The following is a 19,465-nucleotide window of genomic DNA, read 5'->3' on the forward strand; positions in this document are numbered from 1 at the left end:
AGCCATGTAGCATCTCTCCGAGATACTGAGAGTCAAGGTCTGAGGGAGCCATGTTTGGGAGAGCGTGACTGCAATTTATTAATGAACAGCCAACCATCAGGATAGGTACACGACTGCAATTAGCTGCCTTCTTTGCACAAGCAGTGAGGAGATGAATTTCCGGACCCTTGGACAACTCAGAGCATCGCGATTACTCTGTTTCTGGCATTAATTGTGGTTCTAAATGTGGCAGAAACGACTTTGGATGTGACATAGCAACTGTGGTCAGTGTGCGATAGCCAGCTCTTGGCCTCGCTGTCAACCAAGCAAAGCAAAGCAAGTCCAGGTCAAATGCTTTTGGCTTCCAAGGATCGCTTAAGTGCTGCAGAAAGCAATGTTAGCATTGGGCGGCTGGAAGCATCGGCTGCTTGTGGTCCCTAAAGTCCCTCTGGTACTCATTATAAAGGTAGGGAGGATAAGCTTGTGCATTCCAGGTTATGATATTTGTCTACTTGGTTTTCCTTGCTGTTTTGGCTGCATAAGAGCACCCATCTTAATGTTCTTGTAGAGTAATAAACAGCTGCTGTGTTTCGACGTTGAAGTGATGGCATTCTATGGTGGATAAGATGATTCATGGCTTGGGTTCTTTCAAGCTGAAAGGTACCGTATGAATGTAATGTTTTGGTTTCTCTTTTTTTCCTGCATGGGTCTGGAACTGGGTTTTGTATTATATAATGTGATTGAGAGTTTAAAACCGGCCACTTGGAGCAGCACGCATATAGCAGCTCTCCCAGTTGAGGCTTGCTTTTAGTGGTGGAAAAAGGCTCCAGCCCTTTGAGTCATGCTGTTTGTCTTTCTGTTGTTCTGTGGCACTGAAATCCCCAGGTTACCTGAATGCTACGGAAAAAGACTTTTTCATTTTTCTGTCCCAAGTCTTATAATTAAAACTTTATTTTTCCAACTGGTTAAAATGCAAGGAAGTTGTATTTTTTTTTTCACTAGGTCCTATGCGATGTTCTTAAGTAAGCCTTATAGTTTGATATGTAGTCTGAGTGTGGGATACAGTAAAATGGCACCCATTATTGGACAAAAAAATGATGAGTGAAAAGTGGGAAAGGAAATGGGGTGAAGTCTGGTTTTAATGTACCAAAAGCAGAATCTTTGCTTATATAGAGTTGGGAGAAGCCAAGATAAGGGATCCCTGCCCTCCTTGCCCTCTTGCAGCTGCAGGACTAGCAGATCCAAAAGAGTTAGAAATACCGGTATGTCAGTATTTCTAAACCTAGAAATAGCTGCCCAAGAAGGTGACCTAAGATGTGACAACCAACTAGAGAGAGCCACTAGGAAATCTTCAAGAAGGAGATGCTAGAGGAGATGCTTCTCCATGGGAAGAGCTGTGCCTTGGCGTGAGCTGAGAATTAGATATCCAGGTTGTGGGTCCAGCGGGTAAGAAATGAAAATGATGCTAAGCTTTATGTCTGAGAAAAGTTGTCTCAGGGTGCGTGTCTGTCAGACACAGAGAGGTGCAAGCGACCTCCACCTGCAGGGTAGCACTCCTGTTCTGGAAAGGACTTGATCACCTTGGCATGGATGTGTGCTGGAGCTCTGCTCCCACATGCATGCACCAGGAGCTGGTGGGTGCATGCAAAGGGCTTTTAAATCCCCAGGGAAAAATAGCATCTAAGGATAGTTCTGGTTTAACTTTATACCATACCAGAAGATAACCTCACTGATGCAACTAAATGCTCTGTTCGTTTTCATATGCACACATTGTGTTTCAGAGGGCTGAGGCCTTGCTGTTGTGTGCAGGTGCTGCAGAGGAAAAGACACCCTGTAAGGAACAACAATAGAATAATCAGCTCAAAGAGGCAATTTCTTCCTATCCCCATGAGCTAGTAGTTGGCTTATGCCCTGGACTGTGAGGGTTTGCGTTCCTTGTTTGTTATTATAAAACTATTGTCATTATTGTTATTATTATTGCCTGTATAATGTGTTTAGAAAGTGGTTTTGTGTTTATGCCATTTTTATCTTTAAAATATGCCACACTCAAATTCATATGAATTCCAAAAAGCAACACTTGCTATCATTGCATGCCACTAAATCGTTAAAGTGGTGGAAAAAGTGCAAATAAGCAGACCTGTATAATGATGGGCTTTTAATTTTTTTTTAACGTGCTATTGGTGTTAATTTCTGTGTGCCTGTAATGTTTGTGTTCACTGTAACTGAACAATAGAACTTTGTTTTTGTTCTTTGTGTAAATTAAAAACATCTGTTCTCTTTATACGAAAAGTTGTTTTTTAAAAGAAGCTGGTCTGATCTAACTAAATACCAATGCTGTGTCCACAATGAGTTACTATTAATATTTGGGAAAGGCAACCATCCAAAGCAAGTGTAATGTCAAATAACTGGCGGGAGTGCATATTTATTGCTCGAAGTGACAGATAAAAATGCAGAGGTTACAAAAACAAAATTCTTGCGGATGACTAATGATGCGTATATATGCCCCCAATGCCCCATCACCACATTTGCAATTGGCAGGGTGCTCTCCACCGCCTCCTGCTCCCCAGAATTAATCGGCAAGAGACTGGTAGCTTGGCACCCTCCCTGGAGGACCGACACTGCTCCCACCTTCCCTCCGGCAGACCCTGCGTGGAGTGACCTTCGGGGCATGCTGGAATCTGATCCATCTATTTAATTTGTCTGACCTCCCCCACCTCGCTCTGGTATTTGACTGCATGGGTTTATTTTCCACCGAAGACTCGTGACTTTTTTTCTGCACAGGTGGAGGACATGGAGCATCCGCTGCGCGTTTCTCTAGTGCCTGTGATGCCGGCATGATGGTGGTTTTCAGTTATCTGTAAAGTCCTGATATGAAGGAGTTGGCAGCCCGAGACGGGAGTCTGTCATCTTTCTCATGAGGAGCAGCCCTGCACTCAGCAGCAGTCTTGCTGAAGTAGCTGGAGGTTATTTCAGAGAAAAAAATAGACTATATTTGCCATGAGCACTGGTGGCAGAACTGGGGTCTGAGAGGTTCAGCGCTCTCCTTGCCCAGGTGGCTATCTAGCCTTGTCACTCGAGCACCTCAGAGATGATGAAATTGTCCTCACAGGCAGACGTCTTGGGAAGGAAATACATCTATTTAACATTTCTTGATGAAGGGCCTGATTCAAGAAAACATCTCTATTGAGTGCAGCAATTAAGCCTTTGCTTAAATCTCATTTATTTCAGTAAGATTTAAACACAAGTCAACCCTTCCCAAACCCTGGGCATGCAGAGCCCAGACCTGCTTCTTCCCTTCCTTCTACCTCTGGTGTCCTGTGCCAAGGGTGCCCAGCCTTTCACTGGCAAGAACCAAGAAAAAAAGCTTGGCTGTGTTAATTGAATTAGATATTTTGTTGGTATGCTTATTGCGGCCAGTGCCACAACAGATATGGACCTATTATCAGGGTAATTTCCCTGCTCCCTCTTAAGATGCCCCATCCTAATGTGTCCTTCCCCTCTCCTGCTCTCCTGCAGAAGAGCCCTGTGCTCCTTCCTTTCCCGTACCCTTTTCCTCGACTACCCCTAATACCCGTATTATTAATCTCCATCTCTTTCCACAGCACCTCCACTCTCTCCCCGCTTCGTACCGCAGCGTTCCCCCGTCCCGCTCCCAACAGGTACCCACGCCGGCGCTGGCTGCAGCCCGGGCGGGTGGGCGGCTGGCTGCCTCCCACCGAGGCCAGCTATCATCAGCCGGTTGGTGGTATTTCGTCTCCGTCTCAGACACCAACGGCCGCCTCCAAGATCCAGCTGAGTGCAGAACTTGCTGAGTCACATTTTCACCACAAAAACCCTCATGTGCTTCCCGAGAGTCGCACAGTTATAGGCACGGCTTGGCCGGAGAGGAGCAGACAGCTTTCACCCTGAAGCGCATCCAGGAATGCTGGCAAGAAGTCGCTTTTTATTTCCTATCTCGGGTTACCGCAACACGGGTTAGGACTACAAAAGCTTGAAATCCCTGGCAAGCTAATGTTGTACATCTGTCTAAGATGACGGCCAGCGTGGACAACCGTGGGCTTCGGCCCATGACCAGTATGAAGCACTTTGTTCCTTGCTGAGCAGCTGTCATTAACAGTGATCTGTGAGGTTTCTTCCCAATTTCACTCGGTGGTTTGCATGGCTGCTCTCTTCTCTGGTGAGATCTCCACGCTTGCCTGTTTGGCTGCGGAGGTCACCTACCACTCGGCCTCACCGCTTAATTGTTCTTGTTGTTTCACTGTCACGGGGGTGCGTGCTGTTTCCATCAGCCTGATGAGCTGCAGCCCCCCGCATCCCCTCAGGGGGTGTAAAATCTGTAAAATGGGAACAGCGCTTGCTCCCCAAGATGGTTACAAGCGATTAGCAGGGAAAGTTTGCAGGGTGGCTCGAGAGGAGCTGTAACTCACCGGGGTTGGTCTCCCTGTGAGCGGAGGTCTGTTTGGGAAGACGATCTGTGGAGTCACTGCCTCATGTTACTGGCAGCTTCTGCGCCCTTTCTACGGGCAGAAACCGGTGAATTAAATTGGTGCTGCACTAAAGGAATTGGGTCTTTGTCTGTGTTTCACAGGACCTGTCAGGCTTCCCTTCCTCCTGGTAGGACCTGGCCCTCGTGGTCCATGGCGAGGGGGAAAGCAAAGTTCAGTGTCCTCTTTTGTTCCCTTGAGAGTTTGGTTGCTGCCAGAAACAATTTTGATGCCGACTGTCCCCAGTTAACCAGGTCGATCTCACGCACGATACTGCTGTCACCTGCAGCCATGATGTTTTTGGCGAAGGGGTAGGATACCAGCTGCCTCAGCTGGCCATATTTCAAAGAGTAGCGTTAATACCACTAGTTGCCCACAGCTTTGAGGGTCCTTTCGGCCCTCTTGGCTCTCCCAGCAGCGCAGCCCTGGTGTGGCTGGCAACCTCGAGCAGAGGGGCGGTGCCGCGGCAGCAGCAGCGCGGCCTCTCCGCTGGCCGGCACGGCCATCCACGCCGTGGGGTCCCATCCATGCCGCGGGGTCCCATCCACGCCGTGGGGTCCCATCCATGCCGCGGGGTCCCACCCACGCCGCGGGCTCCCATCCACGCCGTGGGCTCCCTGCACGCAGCCGGCAAGGGGCAGAAACGGCGTCTGAGCTGCCCACGGCTATAAGCCCACCCAGCCCGGCTGGAAGAGGCGGCGTGGGCGCTGCTGGCATTGGACCCTGTAGCAGACGCTGCTCTCCACCCCCCAAAATGCCTTTACACCTCCCCGGGCCACCGCAGCCGAAGCTGCAGGACTTCGCCCGTCACCCGCGGCTCTCCCCGCCGTGCCGTGGGTGCTCTTCCCGCCCGTTCCCGTTAGGTGTCACCCTCTCCCGCCGCACGGACACGCCGGGTTTCGGCCGTGGGCCCCCCCCCACGCCCTGCTCTCAGCTGGGGGCGGGGGGGGCACCGGGGTCCCCCTTTTCCCTCTGGGACTGAGTTTCTGGCTTCAGGCCACGTTGCCGGATTTTGCTCCGGGATCTTCCCACTGGGAATTTCCTTGGCGGGCCGGGGGGGGGGGGACGTGGGGCCAAACCCCCCCCCCCCCACGTTTTCCCACCTCGCAGGCCACTGCCCCACGCTCCTCGGGGCTCTTCGGGGTTCGGGGCAGACAGCATCCCTGCCCGAGGAGACACGTATGTTTTGCAGGCAGCGCCAAAGCACGGAGCGTCCGTACAACTTACTTGGCGGCTCCATCAAACCCACCTCCACGGAGTTTTGGGCTGAGCCCAGATTTCCTGGTGGCAGGAAAGCAAGCCAGTAACACGCAAGAAGGGCTTAGGGAAGGGCTGTTGCCTTGTCGCAGGTACTATATTCTATCCCTGTTTGGGTCCTGGGATGTTCCCCTGTGTTACAGACGCGGGAAGAAAACACGTGCAAAGAGGGATGCCTGACGGTAAGCTATGCACAAAGGTGCCTGCCCCACTCCCCGAATCCTAACGTGAAATGATGGCAATGATATTCCTGAGCCTTTATGTGGGGAGAAAAAGGCCCTTTTGGCAATGGGATGGCTGCGAGTATTTTGCCTCTCTTTCCGCAGCTGTTTTCTGATCCTACCTCTACTCTAAGCAGTTTGGCCCCTGTGTAGCCCCTGTGACATCCCATGGAGCTATCTAAAATTACTCAAGTTTTGTGCATCTTAACACTGGACACTAGTTTCTGCTGATCCAGTATTTGGTGCTCAAAATACAACAGGTTGTGAAGGCAATAGCAATGCAGCACCCTGCATGCTGCATCATTCACAGAGATCATCCATGGCTTGTTCCTCATCTGCAAATCACCTTGCATGGGGATTTTTGTGGCACTAGAAGTTTTATAGCTGATTGCATTATTCTATTCTTAATTCACATGCAATGCTGAAGTGGCACCACTGGCACTCCTGCAGCATACAAATGTAGGTAATCTTGTCAACATTTTGTAGAGAGGAGGATTTAAGCTTGAGACTAAGACACTATCCTAAGCTTCAGGTGCTGGACATCTTTACAGAAGTCTTTTTTAAAGTTTTATTTTGATTTTTATTTATTTATTTATTAATTCTGGGCATGGGCTCCTGTTGTTGGCAGTGCTGTTAGTTCAGCTGTCACACAGAGTTTTGCCCCAGATGCAGCTGCATCTATAATCTTTGGGATAGGTTGACTTATTTAAATGACGTGTAGCATCTGGTCTCTGTGGCTTGGGTGACTTACTGGATGTCACACAGCAGAGACTGGGTAACAGCCCAGCTCTTCTGCCTCTGGTCTCTGTACTCGAATTTTTGCAACTGCTTCCTCCACCACAGAGCAACATTAATGTCCACAGGCAAGAGAGGTAACACAGCTGTAGCTGAGCCCAGGAGATGTGGAATACAAGGTAGCTGAAAAGCTGGCTGGACTGCTGCGCTTGGAGGTGAGAGGTTAAGGAGCTGAAGCCTGGCTGGTGGTCAGTGCTGAGTGGCATTCCTCAGCTGGCGGTACTGGGATGGATAGTGTTCAACACCTTCACCAGTGCCCCAGGCAATGGGATGGCAGGCACCTCAGTGGATGATGCCAAGCTGAGGGGAGCACTGAGTGCTTTGGAGATTTGACTGCTGTTCAGAGAGACATGACAAGCTGAAGAAATGGGCCTAGGGGAACCTTAGGAAGCTCAACAAAAAGGAATGCAAAGTCCTGCACCTGGGGTGGAGTAACCCCATGCACCAGTATTGGCTGGGGACTGACTGTTAGGAAGCAGCTTTGCAGAAAAGAACCTGGGGTCCTGGTGGACACCAGATGGGACAGAAGTCCACAGGGTGCTCCTGGGGCAATGAGGCTACTGTGCACTAGGCTGTATCAGCCAAAGCGTAGCCAGCAGGTTGAGGGAAATGGTTATTCCTTTCTGTTTGTCGCTTGCTGGAGTACTGTGTCCGGTTTTGGCCCCTTGGTACAGGAATGAGGCGGACAAACTCAAATGAGTTCAGCCAAGGCCACCGAGCTGGTTGGGGGCTGGAGCACATGATGAGGTTGGAGGAGAGGCTGAGAGGTCTGGGTTTGCTCAGCCTGAGGAACAGGGGCGGAGGGGATATCTCACTGTTGCGTCCAGCTGCCTGAAGGAGGGTTGCAGAGAAGATAGAACTGGACTCTTCTCAGAAGTTCATAGCAAAAGGACAGGAGCAATAGTCACAATCTGTGGCAAGGGGAATCCTGACTGAATATAAGGAAACAAAAAATCACAATCAGTGGTTAACCACTGGCATAATTACCCAGAGAGGCTATGCAATCTTCATCCCTGAAGATTTTCAAAACATGACTGAACAAAGCCCCGAGCAACCTGATCTAACTTTGAAGCTCTGAGCACAAGTTTTGACCAGATGACTTCCAGAGGTCTCTTCCAACCTAATTTATTCCATGTCTCTACAATAGCTGGATACCTTTGGTATAATTCCTGCTGTATTCCCCAGCGAACTGAACTGAATCCTTTGTCAGTATTGTTTTCACAGGCACACCTTTCATAATCACCACATATATCACAGAAGAGGAAAAAAAAAAGTCCAACACTGAGAGGAAAAATTGAAGCAAAATAATGTGCAAGAGCTACACAAAAACTCCACTGTCTCAAAGCTGCTGGTTGCTGCTAGTGTTGGCATGAGAGGAAGCCTAAAGTGGATTAAGTGCAAGGACAAACAATCTGAGGCATTCTGCTAGCAGAGTCTCCTGTCATCCTCCCGCTTCCCAACATGACAGTGATCCAAGCTGTGCAGAGTCTTGGATGAGGCTCCAAGCGCTGAATCACTTTGACTCCCCTCCCTCCCCTGCAATGATCACACATAGAAAACAGACATGACTGAGAGAGACTCGGGCCAGTTTATAAAAGGAAAGTCACTTTTCAACACAACCCTCCATGAAAAAGGATTGTTTGATTTTGTCACTTAACAAACACCCTGATGGCCTGATGAGAAACACACTTGTCAAGCTGAGTTTCCTTCCTCAGGCTTGAGGAAGGTGGGTTTAGGAAACTTGTGGCTGCAAAAAGGTGGTGGTTGCCTTGAGATGGGATCTGTCCCTCGATGGCCTTCGTCCCCCATGGTCCCCAGTCACGTTTCAGTACCAAGGTGCTGCAAACAAATGACAAACATCTTCCCTGCTGCCAGAAAAAGTGCATTGACAAGGTAATTGCTATATGGCATGACACCTTTTGTATTAGAAGAATATTAAGGCTGCAAAGTGAAACTCTCACAATGATGTAATATTAACTCTATTCTCTCATTAGTATGAATGAGGATATGCTGAACTGGCATTGGCTCCTGTGTACATGGGAAACGGACCCTGGGCTAGATCAATCTGGTAACACAGCACGTGGTTAGTGAATGGGTGCTTGGGTGAAGAGTCTCTGGGCACATCTATATTGGTATTTTAAACTGTGCCAGGGCACAGGCGCAGGTCACTTGCACAGTTCCGCCATGGGCAAATTTGTGCACTTCGCATTTCCCAGGTACAGTCTGAGAGTACAGGCAGGTAGAAGATCTGCAGGGAGAGCTAAGAGTGTTTAGTGGTGTGGGTACAACCAGAGGAAGATTAAGTTCACTAGTGTAAATGCATTTCTGTGCTTGGCTCCTAGCCCTACTTGTCCCTGTGCCTTAGACCTCATCCTCTGCCTTGACCACATCTTCCTTAACCTCTGCCTTCTCACCAGCTTGTTTCACCCCTGCCTGCTCCCATCCCGCAGTGTGTCCCTGCCCAATGCATCGATCCCACTTTCCCTCCGATCCCTAGCTTTGCCCGTCCTGTCTCTTGGATGGGGTTTAGATCATCTCGACTTACAGGCTTTCCCTGTATTCTTCAGTCATGATCTTGCTTCACCTCTTAACACACTCATTACTCCTGTGGCGTCTGACCTCATTTTGCCTTCATTTTTACCGCTGATTCCAGACTGACCAAACTAGCAGGCAGATCCGTGTTGTTACAGTAAAGCTGTTTTCCTCAGGCTGCAAATCAGAAACACTTCAGTATGTCCTTAAGTCTATCCCCCTCGGTGTGCTTAAGCACGTTCTCCTGTTGCCCCGAGCAAGGAGGATGCCTGCTGCTGAGCGAGGCGGGATTGCCTAGTGAGTTGATTTAGGCTCCTGAGCAATGTGGAACAGTTCAGAGCCTGGCCAAGACTGATGTTAAATCACAGATGAAAACAGCAATCTGTCAGCAGTGTTTTTCCTGTTGTTGTTGTGGCCCAGACAGTTGTGCTGCTGAAAGGCCAGAAGTGACATATATGAAGAAAAAAGACCAATAAATAGAGGTCAAGGGGAATATTCAGTATACTGTAATCTAAGTAGTAAAACACAGGAAAAAAAAAAAGGGGGGCAGGCTTTACTAGGATGAGCCTCGTCTATGCTCAGGACTAACTCACCCTAGAAATTGGTGATGTGGCACAAGCTGGGGAAAATGGGTTTGGAAGCAGCCGTACCTACAGCTGGAATTAACACTAGCTCAGTCAAGGTTGCTTTTACTTGCACTTAGTATAACACTGAATCCAAGATCTGCATCAAAACTGTTTCAGCTCTGTTGGCCAGACTTTGAGACCTTGATAATCAGTTTCCCTCTTTGCACCTCTGGAGTTGGCCTTTTGTTGTTTGAGGTTGTTTTTGCTTGCTCTTGCACAATTTGCGTGCTGACACCCCCCCCCCCCAGCATAAACCAAACTTTCAAAGCAATTTTTTTAGATGTTTGAGAATATTCTCGCTTCTGGAGTGAGCCCACATGACGCTGCAGCAGCTCAGTTCCCTTGGCAAGGGAGAAATCACTGCAATTACTGGCCATGGCCACCCTTATCTCTGGGATTTGGGCAGGCTCGGGCAATGACAAGTAGTTAGCAGCTCCATGGTTAGCTGCAAGCAGTAATTACAACCATTTCTCACCCCTCTCACCTAAAGGAACCACACTGCTACTGCCTCCTGCCTTTCAAAGCCTTTGACCTTTGCTTGGGCATCTCCATTTTGAAGTTCTGCTCGTTACACATGTACCACGTAATCCCACTTTAACGAGCCAAGCCCATTGACTCCAGAAGGACTGCTGGTGTGCTTCAACTTATGTGTGTTTACATGCAGTGCTTGACCGAGCTTCACCTTGAGTTACCACCACGGAGATTAATGGAAAATCTGTTCAGAGGGTAAAAAAAATAATGAAGCATATGTGTAGCAGGATTTGATTCCAGGCTTAAATTATATAAACACTCTTATAATAAGCATCTTTGGCAAAATCCAAGACCCAGCTGTGCCACCTTTCTTGCAGTACTTCTACTCCTGGATCCATTCCGCCGAGCTGTAGGACATTTCTTGAAGCGCCTAAGCAAGCACCTCCTCAGGTCGCCCTCCCGCAGCAGTCAACAGAGAGAGGTCAGCTCCTCCAGACACCACGTCCGATCTTAGCTCAGCTCTGCTCTGGCAGTGGAGATGAAGCCTGTCTTTCTTCTGGGACCATACTGGGAATTTACAGTGACTGGGCTCTGAAACCAGCCATGGTTAAGTCCCTACAGCTGGGGGCAGAAGGGGATACCCTCAGGTCTTAATTCTAAGAACCACCTACCAGGTTATCACTAAAGCCCTCGCACCCAAAACTCGCCCTGACCTTGAGCTGGTTGTTCAAGGTTACTGAACTGGTCCTACTCCTGGTGCAGCTCGTTGCGTGGGTCCTGAACCAGAGCCACGGGCTCGAGCGGGGCTGCGGGTGACTGCAGCCGTCTGTCCTCTGTGCCCAGAGCTGTGAGATCAGAGTCTGAGCATCCACATTCTCCACGCGGATGGTTTTGCACTACACGTACGAACCAGATTATTTTCAGGGAAGAATCATGTATCACGCAGCGAGTTAAAAAGGCAGAAATCTTGCCCTTGAGGAATTAATTTCTAGCTGTGGAAAATAACAGATAACATGTATCCACAACAAAAAAGTAGAAAATAACCTCAAGAGTTAAATCTGATGAATACAAAATACTGCATGAACTATAACTCAAGATATCCACTACCTTCGCTGAAATCTCTCTCACGCAGCATTTTAAAAGACTAACTTTTTTAAAGTAATCTTTTCCCAGCTATTCTGTATTAATAACTGTTTACATAATAAGTTACTGTAAAAGATATATACATAACATACTTCTTTGAAGATATGCACTGGATAACTTGGAATAAATCCTACCTCATTTAATACAGATTTTCTGAGACGAGTAGAAAAATGAGAGTTCTGAAAAACCTGGAAAGAATTCAAATCTGATGAAAAACAAAAATATTGTATATGATTAAATTTTCCAACCAGCTTTAATAAATACACCAATATTTAAAACAGAGCAAAACAGAATAGTGAGGTTTGTCAACATTTTTCAAAGTTCTAATCATTTTTCAGAGCGTGAATACTGCAAATTTATATCCAATTATCATTGTTCCTTTTTCTGCTAAAAATGGCTGTGAAGTAATTGAAAAGGTAAAACAGTATTGGAACATGCTGTTAAAAGGTACTAGAACACCTAAATCCTCTTAGCTGCAAACAAAATAAAATGGAGATCACTATAATGATTAAGTGATTTAAAAACTAAACACAACAAGAAAAAGATTTTTTTTTATAGCAGGGAAGTGAAAAGCTAGGAATAACATTTTCTATATGAGGTTGAGGTTTGTTAATAAGATCAATAATACTTTTGCCTTTTAAGTCCATATCATATGTAAAGTATTCTAAAATCCCCGTTTTTTAAAATCCTGAGTTTTTTGGCAGTTCAACATTTGAACATATTTTCTCCACGTAGAATTCAGTCCTTCATTCGGTGAATGCAAGTTTTTAAGACACAGTACCTGAGGTTCTGGAAATATTTCATTGTCTATTTCAGAGCACTCTTTCTAGGCTGTCACTCATACTTTTTAAATTTAAACAGAGTTGAAATGGGGAAATTAAAGCAAAATAGAAAAGAAACTGAAACTTGAGCCTGTTCAGCTGCAGCACAGCCTGTCTGTTAAAGGAGATCCGAACACTAATCTCATTGTTGATTTACATCAGATTCCTTTAACTTTTGTCTGAGTCTTTACTGAAGCTGTTCAAATCAGTTTGTAAATGTAGATTGAAGGAGCAATTTATACCATTATCTTGACAGGCAGCTCAATCAGGATAATTCATTGAAAATATCTACTTAAAACTCATCACAGAGGCAGAGCATTTAATGCTTTCCTTTTTCAAATAAGTAAGGATCATTTATGAAGGAAATGGGAAATTGAAACACTTCTTTTTTTATTTCAGATTTTGTTTTCTAGAAAACAGATGTACTTAAGGTCTTACTAGCTCTCTTTACATTGATGTGATAATGCATGATGCTTTCCAAGTCATGAATGAGCCTTTTTAAGGAACCTATAGAAATTACTTGCAAATTGTAAAGTTCAAATTTTTAATAAATAAATGTTTACCAAGTTATAATAAGAAAAAAAGTGTCCAGAATAACAGAGATTTATTATGACTTTGAAACACAGGTCCCAATTCAGCGAACCGATTTAACTTGTAGTTAGTAGATGAACGATTCCCTTAAATTAGGTGTATAACAAACGACATCGCTGCCATGAAGTGCAGACATCTAAACCAGGAATCTTTCCAGCGATTAATAAGTAAGGGGCTCATTTTCAGAGACCTGCTTTCCCACATGCTTCAAATTTAGGTCCTGGATAGGAGCGCAGGTTATCTGAACCGGCTCTTACCTATTAACTTCGGGGATAGATTTTTCCTGATGATTTTACTGCTCAGGAGGCCTTATTTGCAATTCTCAGCCAGGTGGGTCTTCTCATCACCTTGTAACATCAAGAAGGGCTAGCAGGCTTGCAACCTCTGGTAGCATGGCAGGGTCCCTAAACCGTGTAAAGTGGACCTTTTGCAGGGATGCAGCTTTTGCCAGACCGTGAAGGCTGCTCTCTAGTCAAAATCTGAGGGGCTGGCAGTGAAATGCAGGAAGGATTTTTATGAAAGATGCTAGTGAAGAACAGAAGGCTGCTAAAAGGGACTTCTGTATACTGGTATGAAAGGAAAACCCTGATTGTCTGGAAAACCTTGACTGACTAAGAGGACATAATTCTTCTTTATAGAAGGTGCCCAAATGTTTTGCAGACAAGAGTCCTATGAAGGAGTTAATGTGTTGTTATTTCACTAACGAAACTAAGGCACAGAAAACTTTTTTCCCTAGTATCACAGAGGCAGCCAGTGGTAGAAAGACTCCTGATCTCTGGTTCTGTACTGCTACCACTGGGACGTGTTCTCATTGATTCTTCTTTTCTTGTGGAGTTATTAACATATGTATATCTCGTAATAAATAAATGCCTATGATATTTTAAAATATAATAGGGAAGAAAATGGGAGCAGAGCGTGTTAGTTAGAAACTGCCATTTCAGCAAAAACATCCTGATCTTTTTGGTTTGCACGTAAAAACAGTAGAAGCGTTAATGAAAACGTGAAGACACAACAAAAATAATAGTTTTTAGTATTTATGAGAGTGGACTTTTTCATAAATGCATAGACTATTGCACAGACAGAAGGAGGGAGTTTTGGGGGGCAAGAGGCTCTCCTCGTGTCCAGTGGGACACCTGGCTCCAGCAGGTTTGCCTGGGGGTGCCCAAAATGCCTTTACTCTGGAAGCTTAACCTATTTTTGGAGGAATTTTTAAGCAGATAAGGGCTGTTTAAACCTTTTCAATTTAAAGGGCTGCTATTCAGCACAGAATGAAAATGATGAGTTTTCCAAGCAGCAAGATACAATGACAGAAATTGCACAGCAGCACTGGAGAATAAATACACGCGTTTCAGGCTGATAAGCATCGGGGTACAAACCGAGTATGAAGATAATTTATATTTGTTTTTCTTTGGCTATTATAAACTTTGATGATTTTCATCCTAATTTAATAGCACAATAAATCATTTTTATGAACATCATGCTCTTTAATTGCTTCCTTGTTAAAATGTGAGCTAATTGTCCTTGGTCTTGGAATAAAACTTCGGGGAGAATAAAATACTGTTCTGAATAACCCGAGTCTCTTAAGTTCAATGAAGTTGCAGCAAAGTGCAAATGTCAGAACAGCCTGCTGTTGTGTTCCTCGCTGGAAATGATAAAATCCAAAAGCACTGCTGCGTGTTAGTCGTTGCTGTTGGGTAAAGGGCTGTGGCTGAAGGAATTCTAGCGCTAAGACTTAGCCTCTGACCACCTCTACCTTTTGTGACTGTAGCAATGACTAATGCCGGAGCCCGCTTATCTAGGCAGGCCTGTCCACCCGCGCTGAACGTGGTAGTGCTACCCTCTCACAAACGTAGCGCTTTCTGTAGAGAAAGAGCTTTGCTGCTCAAAAAACTCGTATGCCTGCTCCTTGGGAATGACACCAAAGAATACCTTATAAATGAAGTATGCTTCCCATTAGGGATTACAGCATCATTTGATCAAAGTCCACTGGAAATAGCTCTTGGCAGCACAGACGTTCTCTGTAACTCTTCACTTGCTTGAGTCTGATTGGCAAAGTTGGGAAAAGCAAAGCTGACTTGAGGGCTAGAGGAGAGAAGGACACAACAGGGGTTTTATTGTTGTTTTTGTTTTCTTTCTCCTTGTTTTAAGGAATGGCTGTGTGAAATTGGTGTTTTGGATGCAAAGAAAACGTTGGCAATGGGCTTATTCATCTACGGAGTTGATTGTGCCCTACATGCTGGCTCAACTTGTAAAAAGTAATGCAATACAGGCATCGCTTAAAATTAAACAATTTTTTGGCAACTTTGGTGAAATATACTGTCATCGGCTCTAGAGCACCGACACACTTGATAGAGTTAAAGAATGTTTGGAAGACTTCAAGCTCTCTCTGGTTTGAGTTTAATGAAATCTGGGCAATCAAAATGTCTACCTGGCAGCTCACAAGAGACACTTCATGTTCATTATTTTGTAGTTAAACTATCTATCTGCCCCGATGTGCAAGGCTACAAATTTGTATACATTTTTATATAGTCTATTTCCATTGTAAATTACCCATAAATTAGATACAGACATTTAGGCACCTCAGAGGGGTTTTTCAATCTCTATTTTGGTATTAGGGATAGATGTTACTGAGTTTTGTACATTGGTTCCTCTCTTGAGAAGATCAGCTCTTGCAGCTGGGAGACAAATGCATCACTCCACTGCCTCTTCTTCCCATTCTATGAGCTATAAATCATAACATTTAAAAAGATGAAATACTGGTGCAGTGCCATTATTTATGGTTTTTGTTTGAAGACTGCAGAGCATCTGACAAATGTAAATTGATCCTGACAAAACCTCAATGAGTTATTATGCAGCTAAACATGTCCTCCATAGAGATGGCAAAACTTAAGTGGTATGATTTATAAAAACCTCCATACCCCATAGTACTCCCTTCCCAAATACATTGTAAGCTTAGTCCTAGTTAAATAGGTTTGAGTCAGTTTTCATGTTGCACATAAATCTACAATGCCTTTAAGACCAAAGGCAGAGATACATGAAGAAGAGAGCAGATCCCTCTTTTCTGCTGTATTGTGCCTGCTACTTTGGTGTTTCCACTTCAGTGCAAGAAAAATAAGGATCAGTTCACTGACTTCAGTAGACTTTGTCTTGATCTCAGGTGGTGGTACCTAGTTAGTTTGGACACAGAGATGCATGTGCATTCGGTTTCCCCCATCAATGGAGAAGACGAAGTCCTGCTTCTAGCTTCCTCCCCTTACCTGAAAATTGTCCCATTGTTAGTGTATGGGCCATTCCATTTTTTTTAAAAAAAGCTGTAAAAATATGGCTCCTACAGGGCACCATAGAGAACAGAGGATAGGGGTGCTTTCCTGCTGAAGCAGGTCCTAGAAGAATTTCTCTGAGAGGTCTTCAGGCCTCTCTCACCCCTTTTCTCTCCAGACACACATGTTCCAGTTCATTTTACTTTTATTTCCTTTTTGTGAGTGTAACGTGCAGATTACGCAGCTGTCTTTTTGGTTATTAAATGGGTTTTTATAGTTTAAATATATCTCATGTCTGTGTATATAATGGTCCCAACATGTTTATGACAGGTTATGTCATTGGTTGCCTTGTTAGGGAAACTAACAAAGCTTCTCCATTAGCTTAAGAGGCCTGGGAATTTTGTGCATCCTGTTCTTGTTGCTGTATGTCAGTGCTGGGCAGATTGCCATTATACCTCTGTGCATAATTCACTGGTTAAGAACATGCGACTATGTCTCCCTCTAATGTGTGGCTCCAACAACAACCTGCTCATTCCCCAAAGCCAACGAAGGCAGTCTTGCCAATTCTTGTGATTTTATTGTGAGTCCCTCGACATTTGGTGTGTGCCTTAAAAAACACAGCTCCTGGAGTTGAGATGAATGCATAAGAACCTCAGCTTTCATTTGAAAAACAACATAAAATAACATATTCTGAGCCTTCCTGTTGTGAAAGTGTTTGGAAGTGGACCCCAGTGGTTAAAACCCTAGACGGTAAATGCAATCAAGCCCAAATGTGTTACTAAAATCATATCTTGTGGTGTGATTTTTATTTAAAGACAAGTTCATGAGTATGGGAACCTGTCTATAACTTTTGGATGGCTCAAGCTGGCGATGTAAGAGATGCTGTTCCTGTTCAAGTGCTGGGCTTTTGTACTTTTGATGCTAAAATTCCCATGCTTGATTCCCAATGACAAATATAGTGCTGATCTGTGCGCTGCTTGGGATTTGTCTCATCTGCAGCCAGCAGCCTCGGGGCCAGCGTGTGGAACTGAAATCCAGGTATGTTGCACTTAGTCAAGGACAACTCTGCTTTAGCTCGTTCACTTGGAAGAAAGATCAGACCTGTGCAGGTGCTAAGCAAATTCCTCCCTGGTTACATCTGCGTGATTCAGAGAGACCTCAGCTTCTTTGGTCTCAGCTCCAGAAGCCACGCAGCCATGTTAACACAGCCACGGTCTCTGGTTAATATATCCTGCTTTTCAGCGTGGTAGGTAGTTTGGGCACTCTGTTCTATACAACTTCCAGACGGGAGCTGGGTTGCATCTGGCCAGCTTGGAATTTGGGGTAGAGTGCATTGGCCTGTCTGCACCACTGTAAGTAGTCTTATCTCAACAGTGCTCGGGGAATTGCTTCTTCACAGTAAACTGCCAAAAAGACTCCCTTTGCGACTGAAGCTGAAGGCTGTGCTTTCTAGCATGCTGTGCCCGCAAATATTTGACGACTGCCGTGTTCATACATGTGCAAAAATGGAGTGTCCCAGGCTGGATTTGCAAGTTGCATGTTGGGCTTTTAAATATCTGCCCATGCACGTGTCTGTAAGCACCCTCTTACCTGGGCTGGACTTTAAGGTGACGGTCCCTTCCTCAGAAATTGGCACTTGTAGCAACTTCAGCACTGGCTTGCCGATACTTACTGCTCGAGTTCTCGATATTCTTCATCTTGCTGTCTTTTTCCATCCTTTTCCTCCTTGGGTTGAGCCAACACCTGTGGTCCCATATGGGCAAATTTGGCAGGTCCAGGGGATGGATAACAAGCTCTGGAATATATTTTTCCAACTGTGTCATCTGGCTTATAGGAGAACTCTGGCTTAGCTGTACTGCCAGTACTGGAATGACTCTGGAGCCGTCTCCTAGTCAAATGGTTGTAGAGCTGGCTGGCTTGCTTTGTTTTCCTGGACAGTGTATTGTCTTTTTTTTTTTTTTTTTAATATACATATATATTTTTATTCCCTTTTTACTGTGAGAAATGTGGTCCATATGAAACATCTGACATTAAAGCCTTGTTTTAAATTCCTTCTGCAGTCTGTGTGCTAGGTCTATTAAGATAAAGGGAAGTCTTTTTCCAGTGTCTGTATATGTTCTTGTTGTAGCTGGGAAAGGAATTCTAGGAACTACCTGTGTCTGCTTGCAAGCATCCAAATCTGAGCTCTAAGAATGAGAGTAGATTTCCTTGCTTGCAAAACCACAGCTGGGGTTAATGACTGTAATGGAGATGAAGCAGCACATTTTCTTGCGAACATTAATAACTCCTGTGCACGTTGTCCACATTTTGCAACCACATTTTCAAACCACTGCATGTTTTTCAGAGGACAGCTGCTTGAGGGAAGCCTCTCTTGCTACCAAATGCTGGCACTTTGTTGTAAAGGTCTGCACTCGATTTAAAGACTAGAAATACAACAGGACTGGTGGCCCAGCACTAGAAAAATCAACAACCAAATAAATCAGCTAGCTGTTATTGATCTTAGTTTCCCCCAAAATGGTATGAGACTTCAGCATTCCTTGGGCTGAAGGGAACGAGAAGTTCATTTTTGAGTGCTTGCCACAGTGCATATGTCAGTATTTGCCACTGACTTTCCCTCATCGCAGCCATCTGCAACCCTCTTGGACAAAATCATGCGCAGCACTGTGTATAACGTTCCTGAAAGAAAAGGGAACATGTAATAATTATTTTAAAATAAACACCAAAGGGACAAGTACTGTGTTCTTTGGCTTAATTCATACGTGGATGAAATCATTTTTCTAAACAGGCCTGCCAATGTCCTGTTTCAAAGTCTGAGCCTCGGAGGAGGCCTGCGATCACTGAATGAAGTGTCGGCCATCCCGCCCTCCTCCCACCGCGCTCCCGGCTCTGCGGCAGCCCAGCGAGCTGCAAACCGCAGCCGCCGCAGCACCGTGGCCGGGGCTAGGAGGCATGAACTATCGGCTCAGGATAAAAATATACCACGGGCAATAAACGCGAGAAGGCGCCTGGGTGCTCTGCAGCAGCCGGTTCAGCTGCCCTCACGCTGGCTGCGGACTTCGCCTCCGTCTCAACGGGGAGCAAGCTAATAGCACGCTCCGGCGCGTGGGAAACGCTCCGTCCTTGGCTCCACGGCTCCCAGAACTTGTGGGGGTCAGCCTGGGGACATGCGGGTCCTCCCGTGGGTCCCGTGCCAGCCGGCTGGGCGAACTGCTGCCGGCTGCACCCCCGGGGGGGCTGCGCTGCAGGAAGGTGTAGCCCACCCTTGTCTACCCCCTGCCCGTGTGC

The sequence above is a fragment of the Haliaeetus leucocephalus genome, unplaced genomic scaffold (assembly GCF_000737465.1).
Source record: "Haliaeetus leucocephalus isolate CR32 unplaced genomic scaffold, Haliaeetus_leucocephalus-4.0 Scaffold217, whole genome shotgun sequence".
Taxonomy (NCBI): domain Eukaryota; kingdom Metazoa; phylum Chordata; class Aves; order Accipitriformes; family Accipitridae; genus Haliaeetus; species Haliaeetus leucocephalus.